Raw genomic sequence first — 9,575 nt, 5'->3', positions numbered from 1 at the left:
TGAAAATCTGAATAAAAATTATTGAAAAAAAAAAAAAAAAAAAAAAAGAAATTGCTTCCAAAATGTGTACATTGGTCAAAATTGCCTATAAAACATGTTTATTAGGATAAATTCACACTAAAATACTGGATAATTTTCATTTTTTTTAAAAAAATTGCAAATTGCAATAGAAATGTGGAGAACTGACCTGAAGGTTGGAAAAATGAGAAACGGAGCAAACCAAAATTGGCAGATCAATCCATCATTGTGAGAGATGTGAAAAAAGGCATTGTGTCATCTAGGAATAGTTTATGGAGGTGTTGGGAACGTTTGGCCTGATGTTCCTGGACTTCAGCTTCCATCAGTCCCAGCAAACATGGCCAATGATCCAGAGATGATGGGAGTTGGAGTGCAGCAACATCTGGAGGGCCATAGATCCCCCACATCTGGCTTATAGATAAGTAGAGTGTCCCAGAGAATTGAAGACAGGAGGGGGAGTTGAGGTCCATACAAAAAGGCCACAGGTCAGTGGCAGGGGATGTGCATTGCCTAGAGAGTCAGACCTAGCCAGAACAGTCAGGGATGATGCAGCTGGAGTCCATCAACATCTGGGGAGCCGCAAGTTCTCTATCCCCAGTCCAGTCTTCCTCAATTTCAGTTCCATGATGTCAGGTAGCAACTCAAAAAAGAAGGCTGCCTGAGATTTTGGGGAGCCTCTACTAGTCACAATCGATAGTACTGATGGTATAACGTAGGGTGAAGGATTGTTTGAGGCTACAGACTCATCAGGGCTTGGCCCCAATGTTAGTTTGCTACAGCATGATCTCACTGTTCTGAAAATGGATGTTGGAGAGATGCCAGAGATGAACAGTAAGAAGATAAGAACACAAGAAGAGCCCTGCCAGATCAGGCCAGAGGCCCATCTAGGCGAGCATCCTGTTCTCACAGTGGCCAACTGGATGCCCATTGGAAGCTTGTAAGAGCATTCCCCCCTCCTGCAGTTTCCAACAACCGGTATGCCCAATCACAGTGGCTGCTATATAAATAACATGGGAGAGTCAAGCAGGGGGAGGCAGTGAAGAGCAGAAACCTGCTAGGAACCTGCCTTGTTGTGATGAGTGATGGAGGACCCAGGCAAGGTTTGTTTCCTAAGGAGCGGAGGGTATGAGGTTATAGACCCAGAGAACACAGATTTGCTCAGCTGGGGAGAAGGCATAGTGACAGCTTTGGCTGCTGTGATGAGTCAGCCTTCCTTGATCCAAGTTGAAGATATTTAATTCCTGCAGGTGTTGAAGAGATGCTGAAATAGGCTCTGAATGGCCTTATCTGATAGGGAATTTAGCATCTTACACTGAGGGCTTGGTCACATGGGAGCTGAAAGACATAGTAAAGACACAGCTTTTGCCATTGCAATAGATTTGCAAGGTTCACACTTCCTATCTTCAAATCTTCTGTTTTCCGTTCACACTAGTTGGCGTTCCTCTGGGAAGGATTGGTGTCACTGTTTCATGCCCCTGTCTCCAAATTTACATGTTTACTCCCTCCAGTGTATTGCTATTGCTAATGGAGAAGGGGAAGGGCGTTTCTGTCAGTGTTTCTTGTCAATTGCATGCCTCTCTCTGCTGAAGCTGGACAGCTTTGGGGTGCAATTTGATACTGATTTGGAGGGAGATGGTCTCCTTTGTCAATCTCAATCGCACGCCTCTCCCAGCTGAAGCCTGAAGTGTAGGGGTGAAATTGACACCAAACTGATTAGAGTGGGGGGAGAAGGAAGGCTATAGCAAACTCTGATGCAGGAGACGGAGGCGGAAGTGGCTGGTTAAGCCACTGGAGACAAAATGAAATTCATGGAGAGCTTAGTGGGTGGAGAAAGAACTGAAAGCGAGGATCCCCCCACTCAGCAAAAAGAGTCGAAGCAAAGCACCTACATGGAGTAATGCTGCGACGCTGAGACAGTTTTTCCTTTACTTTTCACATTAACCCCAGATTGGTTTCACCATTCATTCATTCACTGGCAATCACTCATGGCTGAGTAAGATTGTCTTCCAAGATAAGGTCTTTAACGGTGGGTCCGTAAGTGACTGTGGAGGCCAATTCTGGATCCACACAGACTCCCACAGTGAGGACATAGGTTTCCAGATGGAAGACAGTAGCGATGAGGATTTGCTTGATGTGCCTTCCGCTTAGCTCGTTTGTTCCGTTCACCTTGTAAGCATAATAGCCCCCCCTCACCACTTGTGCTTCCCAGAAACTGGTACTCAGAGGCATGCTACTGTGAGTGGTTTTCCTTGCCATTTGAAGCAGGAAGATGAGAAAACTACAGCTCCCACGCTGCTGGCAGGAAATGACAGTCCTCAGCTTCCTGAAGGCAGTCATTTCCAGCTCAGAGTCAGACAGGCAGGGACTTCTCTGCAAGATCTCCTGGCAGCCAATAATTCCCCACCACAAAGGTAAAGGTTTTCTTTTCTCTTTTGCTGGCAAAGTGTGTCTGTGTGTGGGTGTTACAAACAGGGCAAAGGAAGCTCTGCAAAAAAGGCATCTGGATTTTTCGAGTCCTCCTTTTAAATTCCAAGGCAGACCTGAAAAAGGCCACTTCCCCCCCCTCCCGGTGAGCTGTGGGTAGTGGTGGTGGTGGGCACGGTTTGCACACTGCTGAACCTGACTTCCTTATTTTGGGAACGATGTGAAGCAATATGAAAGTTGTGTCTGTGGTGTTTGATCTGTGATAGCTCATTTACTTACGCAAGGCATCACCGGATGTTGGCAGCATTGTCTGGTGAGCGTGCATGTGTGCGAACCAGCCAAGGGATAATGTCTCCATTATCGGAATGTCAGAATGTGTTACGCTATTGTATAATGCATGACTTTGGTTGAGACAGGCATTTTATTACAGACTGAAAATTTGAGGGCAGATATCAAAAAATTCCAGTTGCAGAACGTCTCTGCCCCTGTGATGAAGGTGTTATTGAGTCCGTGAGCCATGTTTTATTAGAATGTTCTTTTTATTACGATCTTAGATGTTTGCTTATCGCCCCTATCTTACGAAAAGTCCCGGGTAGGGATGCCGCGTTCTACATGAAATATCTTTTAGCAGACACAGATCCCCGAGTCTCATCTAAAGCGGCGAGCTTTTGCGCTGCGGCCATTAAACACCAAAAAGACTTGCTAACACACTAATTTTTAGTAATGGGATTTGGTTTTAATCAGAGCTTGTGTAGTAGGAGTATGTATATATTGTATCGCTATTTCTGGGTATAATGTGCTTATTTTTATATTGTATACTGGGTTATGCTGGTCTTTGACTGTAATAAAGCAAATCAAATCAGATTGAAAATTACGGCTGCAGCCCTATACCTGTTTGCCTGGGAATAAGTCCTGCGAAGCAGAATGGGATTTATTTCTGAGGAGGCAGGTATAGGAGTGTGCTGTGTAACACAAACATGCATTGTTCTTTCCAACTCAGGTAACTGTAACTGTCTCATTGCCAACCGACTCACCTATTCCTATTTGGAATTCTGAGTAGGCTCCAATATTTAAAGGTATACTATCTACACAGAAGGGAGAGCCAGTGTGGTGTAGTGGTTAGAGTGTCGGACTAGGGCAGGGGTCGGCAACCTTTTGGGCTGGTGGGCTGTGGGTGCCATTCACAAAATGGCTGCCATGGTGGGCATGGCATAACACAAAAATGGCTGTTGTGGGGAAGTGGTGTAAAGGCTGCCACATCTTAAAAGAGCAGAAAAAAAGGCAGGACCACATAATGGTGCAGTCAGTCATGCCCCACCCAATGCCAGCCTCTCATCAACAGAAGAAAAGGTGCCGACCTCAGACACTGCTGTACCTGATTGTAGAGAGAAGCTCTTTGTACCTACCCTCTCTTTAGGACAGAAGGGGATAGGTGGGTGTCCAATTCTGGCATCCAATGAAATGTGGGCATGTTTAAGGGAAGGTGTTTGTTGTAGGAGAGGCCGAGCCAGTGAAAACAGGAATTGAGCAGGAAGACCAAACAGTGTCTCATGCATTGTGGATTTTTCAGGGGATATTTATTGGCGGGGATATTTATTGCTCTCGGAGGCACCGTAGGAGGTACTGGGGGGCACACTGGTGCCCATGGGCACCACATTGGTGACCTCTGCCTTAATAAATTATCAGATTTCCTCTGGTCTTTGTTCCTTACATGGTCTCCTTTCATCTCAGAGCCTCTTCTTAACCCAGCTACTGAGACTGCAGCTGAACTTCAGTCATGAAGATCCTCCACTGCCTCTCTGCCATCATCTTCTTACTCATGTGGACGGTTCAAGGTGAGTGGTGACTGAACACGCACACACAGAGAGATGGGTACATGGGCCATTTTGCCACCATAAGTGCATTGTTGGGAACACTAATATAGGGCTACCACAAACTTAAAAATCCACAAAATCCAGTGTTTGAGTTGTTATGAAGGTGGGACTTGGAATTGCTGTGGGTAGACACTGATGTTAGGGGGATAATAAGAAGCAAGTTTTATTCATTCATCCATTCATAGTATTTTTAATTAGTTGAATAATGTACAGAAAATGTCATTAAATTCCAAAGACACTTAACATAATAATTAGAGATTTGTTATACATCATCACTTCCCTGTAAATTATATCCATTTCAATATACATCGTGCTCTCCCCTGCATGAGATTCTTTCCAGTCCCTGGCATTCCTGCTCAAATGCATTCATTTGATTAACATTTGCAATTACCTCTAGGTAGCTCAAGGTTTGAAATGTCACAGTGAAACATTCAAACACTGCACGTTCTAGCATTACACATTCTGTTCTGTGAAACACGGCTAGATTTCTGTTGATTCACTCTTTAGGGGTACAGACACTCATTCTTGTGAGTGTGCTGGTTCCAGTGGGTCTCCACCTCTCTTTTCTGAAAACGGAGGCACGCAACAATAGTCAAACTCCACCCCTTTTACTCTTAAAACCTGGTCGGATCAGCTCTGGTGAATTTTTTCTAAAACATTCAGCTTCAGGGAGGTTTCCCAACTGATTGGCAGATCAACCCCTTTGGCTTCCAGGTGTAGCCAATGGAAACAGTTTGCTGCAGGCTCAGGCAAAGACAGTGATTGGCCCAATGCTTTCCTGAAAGGTCTGAAGGCAACAATAGGGAAGGAAGGTGTGGCCAGCAGAGGGCAGTGTCACTTCGAAACACAGCCAGAAAAAACATTCCGACTGCTTTTGAAGCAACTAATGTGCCCACAGCCTATTTCATCTAATAATGTATATGCAATTAATCCGTATATGCAATTAATCCATATGAATTATGTGTACCTTGCACTTTATTATTTCCATATAAAATGAATAAAGTCAATTTCTCAAGAATTTATCTTGGCATTTGCTTTCTCTGTTCCTGATTATGTTTAGGAATCTGACCTTATAAACTATATCCCAGATTCTTATTATGCAGGATTCTGGTGTCTCCCCCACCCTATTCCTGACATTATAGGCATCTGGGCTGTGGTTCATAAATGAGTTTTTCTCTCAAGGTCTTCCTGAGATACAACTCCCTCAACATATCCTCATACAGTAGGGCCCTGCTTTTTGGCGGCCCGCTAATACGGTGGTTTTCAATTAGAGTAAGGCCCCACTCATAAGGTGCTTGTTCTACTTTTATGGTATTTTTCAGCATGACATGCTCAGCAGCTGAGCATTGGGCGCCATTTTATTGATGGAGTTCTGCTTTTTGGCAATTTTTGCTTTTCTGCGGAGGTCTGGAACGTAACCTGCCGTATGAGTGGGGCCATACTCAGAGCTTGGAAAAGTTACTTTTTAAGACTACAACTCCCATCAGCCCCAGCCAGCATGGCCACTGGAGTGGGCTGATGGGAGTTGTAGTTTAAAAAAAATAACTTTTCCAAGTTCTGGCCCTACTGTACTATGTGTATGGGTAATTCACATCTAATGATGTTTAGTTCCATTCCATCCTCTAATTGTATTCCCAATGTGAATTGTTTACAAAAAACAATCCGCATGCAAACACAAAAACAAATCAAAATAAAACCAAAAGCTACGAAATGACAAAGGCAGCACAAAACAATCAGCCAAATCAAAAAGGAATGCTTATAGGCCCCTTCCAACTCTACTATTCTATGATTCTATATCAAAGGTTGTTCAAATATCAAAGGAAAGAGACTTTAGATTAAACATGAGAAAAAACTTCCTGATGGCACAAGCTGTTGAACGGTGGAACAGATGGCATCAGAAGGGGGGGCGCTCTCTCCTTTGTTAGACATTTTTGAAGCAGAGGCTGATTAAGAACATGAGCCTTCTGGATCAGAGAAACGGCCCACCTAGTCCAGCATCCTGTTTTCTCAGTGGTCAGCCAGATGCCCTATGGGAAGCCTGCAAGCAGGACCTGAGTGCAACAACACGCTCCCCTCCTGCGGTTTCCAGCATCTGATACTCACCACCACCTATCAAGGTCCTCTCGCAGTGTATTTCCTGCACCAGCAGAGGGTTAAACTAGATCAGCCTTTGCCAACCTGACGCCGTCCAGGTATTTTGCACCACAACTCCCATCATCCTCAACCAGCATGTTGTCTAGAATTGGTGGGAGTTATAGGTGGAAACACCTGGCTCTACAACTGGCAAAGTTTGGACTAGATGATCTTTTTTTTTTTTTTTTTTTTTTTTTCCAATAATTTTTATTCAGATTTTCATAAAACATACAAGACAAAATCATAAAACATTCAAAGACAAAAAACAAAATCAAAAATAGTTAAACAAAAAGAAAAAAAGAAAAAAAAAACAAAAATAAAAAATAAAGAGTAAAATATTGACTTCCCATTTGTCAAAGATCAAATCAGTTATAAGTCTATAATATATAACAATCCTGTCTCTTAAGTCATATTATAAAATCACTTTCCTCCAGTAGTTATCTTACTTAATCATCAAATCTCATAAACATTACTTTATTCTTTCCACAAAAAGTCAAAGAGAGGTTTCAATTCTTTAAGAAATATATCTATCAATTTTTTTTTCCCAGATAAGCATATCGATTAATCCATCTCATTACTAATTATGATAATCTTATTGTCATAACCATAGTCAAAATAAACATTTCAATTAATCCATCACATCAGAATCTGTTAGGTTCAATAATTTCAGTAGCCATTGTTCTATTATCTCTATTAGTTCCATTTTCCATCTTCCATCTTCAGTAGTCTTGTTAAGTCCAGTAATTTCAATATCCAATCTTCCATTATCAGTATTCCATAATAATCTTGCTGTCAAAGCCATAGTCATATAGTAAGAGTCTGATGGGGATTACCTCTATCCCAAATATTTTCTTGCCATCCATTCTGAATAAGTTGCTGAAATACTGCTGTAAAATCATATCTCTGTTCTTTTTTTCAAAATACACTGGGTCATCTCTTAAAAGTTTTTCCATTGTCACATGGCTGCAGTTAATTCCATAGATTTTCTCTATATTGGGCTCCATCACATCATTCCAGTCCAGAAGATTATCCATGCCATTGATAACTTTATCTCTAGAATCTTCATTCATTTCTTCAGAGATAACATTGAGTTCCAAACAATAGATTTTATTTCTAAAGTCCATAGACTCCAAATCTTGTTCCTGTTCCACGTTGGTTCCAATCTCCGGGATCTCCTCTCTCACAGGGACCCCTATTCCAGTCTCCAGGGTCACCTCTCTCACAGGGACCCCTGTTCCAATCTCCGGGGTCTCCTCTCTCACAGGGACCCCTTCCAGGGTCACCTCTCTCACAGGGACCCTTATATCTTTAATCTCCTGCTTCATTTTACTCAATTCAATTTTCATTATCTCAATCTCATCCATTATTTTCTGAAACATAGTTATTTCCAGATTTTCAGCCACTTTCTTAATTGCCATTTTAAAAGAAAAATATAGAAAAACCACTTCTTATTTCAGCAACAATTGGGTTAATACTCCAAACTTGGTGACATCACAGTATAAACAGAGCAGACAGCCTTATCTCTCCAATAGTTAAGTAAACAAAATGCAGTTCCCAGGATCGAAACAATTAATGGCAATCGTCAAGAAACAGATTCGTCAAAATAAAATAGACCAAAAAGAGAGTAGTCTCAAAACAGTATAATATTTTTCAAAATAAAAATCTGGAATAGAAATCCCTCTTCTGTGTATATCTTTAGAATGCAAATCCAGGACAGCTTTTTGCAACAAAAACAGAGATAAGCTATTAATTAGTGCGTAGCAGAGAGAAGTTACGGCTCCCCAGTGAGATGTCAAAAACCGATCAATCTGGCAAATCTCTTTTAAACAGCAACAATTTAAGTCAAGTAAAAGAAAAATATAGAAAGAAGGGTGCTTGCCTGTTAGTGCGTTCTCTCTTAGAAGATAAGGTGAACGTTCGCTTTATCAGATAGAGCTTGCTGTTGAAAATCCGTCCCACCTTCGTCGGCTGGACCTCGTCCCATAAATTAATGAGATCTGGTCGTCCCAACAAAAATAGGCTTTGAGGTTAATCTCTTCGTTTCTCCCTACCCGGGAGAAGTTTAATCAGTCAAAAAAAAAAAGAAAAAACTGACTGATATATCTGAATAAGCTTCTTTTGAGGCAGGAGCCCGTCTCAAAAGCAGGCACAGGCTAAGTCACCCTTCCCGGAAGTCTGGACTAGATGATCTTTGAGGCCCCTTCCAAGTCTGTGATTCTTTGTTGTTGTTTCTACAGAAGACAGCCCTGCTGAAGCCGTGCTGCTCACTTGTGCCTCTATGGGAGGCTTCTGCATCCTGCAACCCAATCAGAGCTGCCCCACAGGTCTACTCCTAGACGTCCCGTGCCGTTTCAGGAAAAGTTGGTGCTCAAAGACAGACGATTAATGCACAGCTTTATGATCCCTCTCACATGTCTCACCCATTCCAGGGGTTGACTGCAGAGTTCAGCTGCAATGACCTCTGTCAGCGGGGCATCCCTCTCCATTCTGAAATAACGTCTGGGAATAGCCAGCATTGATTGCTCAGGAATCACCAGTGATTGTTCAGCCTTGTCTAAGGTTTTGTTTCATTCATATTTTCATGTATCTGTACTCGGCAAATAAATTGCCCCTGTGAAAGGAGGGGCATTCAGCCTGCAATGTGTTGGGATCTTGAATGCTTAGTTCAATACATCTTGTCTGGGCCTCCTAAGACTTCTCTATAGAACCATTCTGGGGCTGTCCATCATCTGTGGTCCAGGACGCTTTGGTGGAGGCAAACCCAAATGGCAGCTGCCACTCCAGTAATTTGCACAGGGCACAATTTCTTGAGAAATTCTTCTGCACCAGGCAAAAAAAAAAACACCTGGAGATGATCTTCATTTGGGAGCCCACAGTGAGATGTTCCAGTGGTACATCCCGCTTTTGGAGGGTCCAGGGGGCCCCCCTTCATGGGGGAAGGGCCATAGCTCAGTAACAGAGCATCTGATTTGCGTACAGAAGGTCCCAGGTTTAATCGCCAGCATCTCCAGGTAGGCCTGGGAGAGATGCCTGTCTGAAATCTCTAGAGAGCCATTGTCAGTCAGTGTGGACAGTTCTGAGCTAGGTGGACCAATGGTCTGAAGCTGTATAAAGCAGATGTGTATG

General features: G+C 42.8%; 1 long non-coding RNA gene across 1 annotated transcript; it reads left to right on the top strand.

The window, feature by feature from the left end:
* Positions 1-2,361: 2,361 nt before the first annotated feature.
* Positions 2,362-8,980, top strand: LOC133384551 (uncharacterized). Its single transcript, XR_009762624.1, has 3 exons — positions 2,362-2,429; positions 4,174-4,277; positions 8,687-8,980. It is a non-coding gene; the product is annotated as an uncharacterized LOC133384551 (long non-coding RNA).
* The last annotated feature ends 595 nt before the right edge of the window (positions 8,981-9,575 follow it).

Source organism: Rhineura floridana, chromosome 4, assembly GCF_030035675.1.
Source record: "Rhineura floridana isolate rRhiFlo1 chromosome 4, rRhiFlo1.hap2, whole genome shotgun sequence".
Classification (NCBI taxonomy): domain Eukaryota; kingdom Metazoa; phylum Chordata; class Lepidosauria; order Squamata; family Rhineuridae; genus Rhineura; species Rhineura floridana.
The sequence above is the reverse complement of the archived record's forward strand: the minus strand, read 5'-3'. Positions and strand labels throughout refer to the sequence as shown.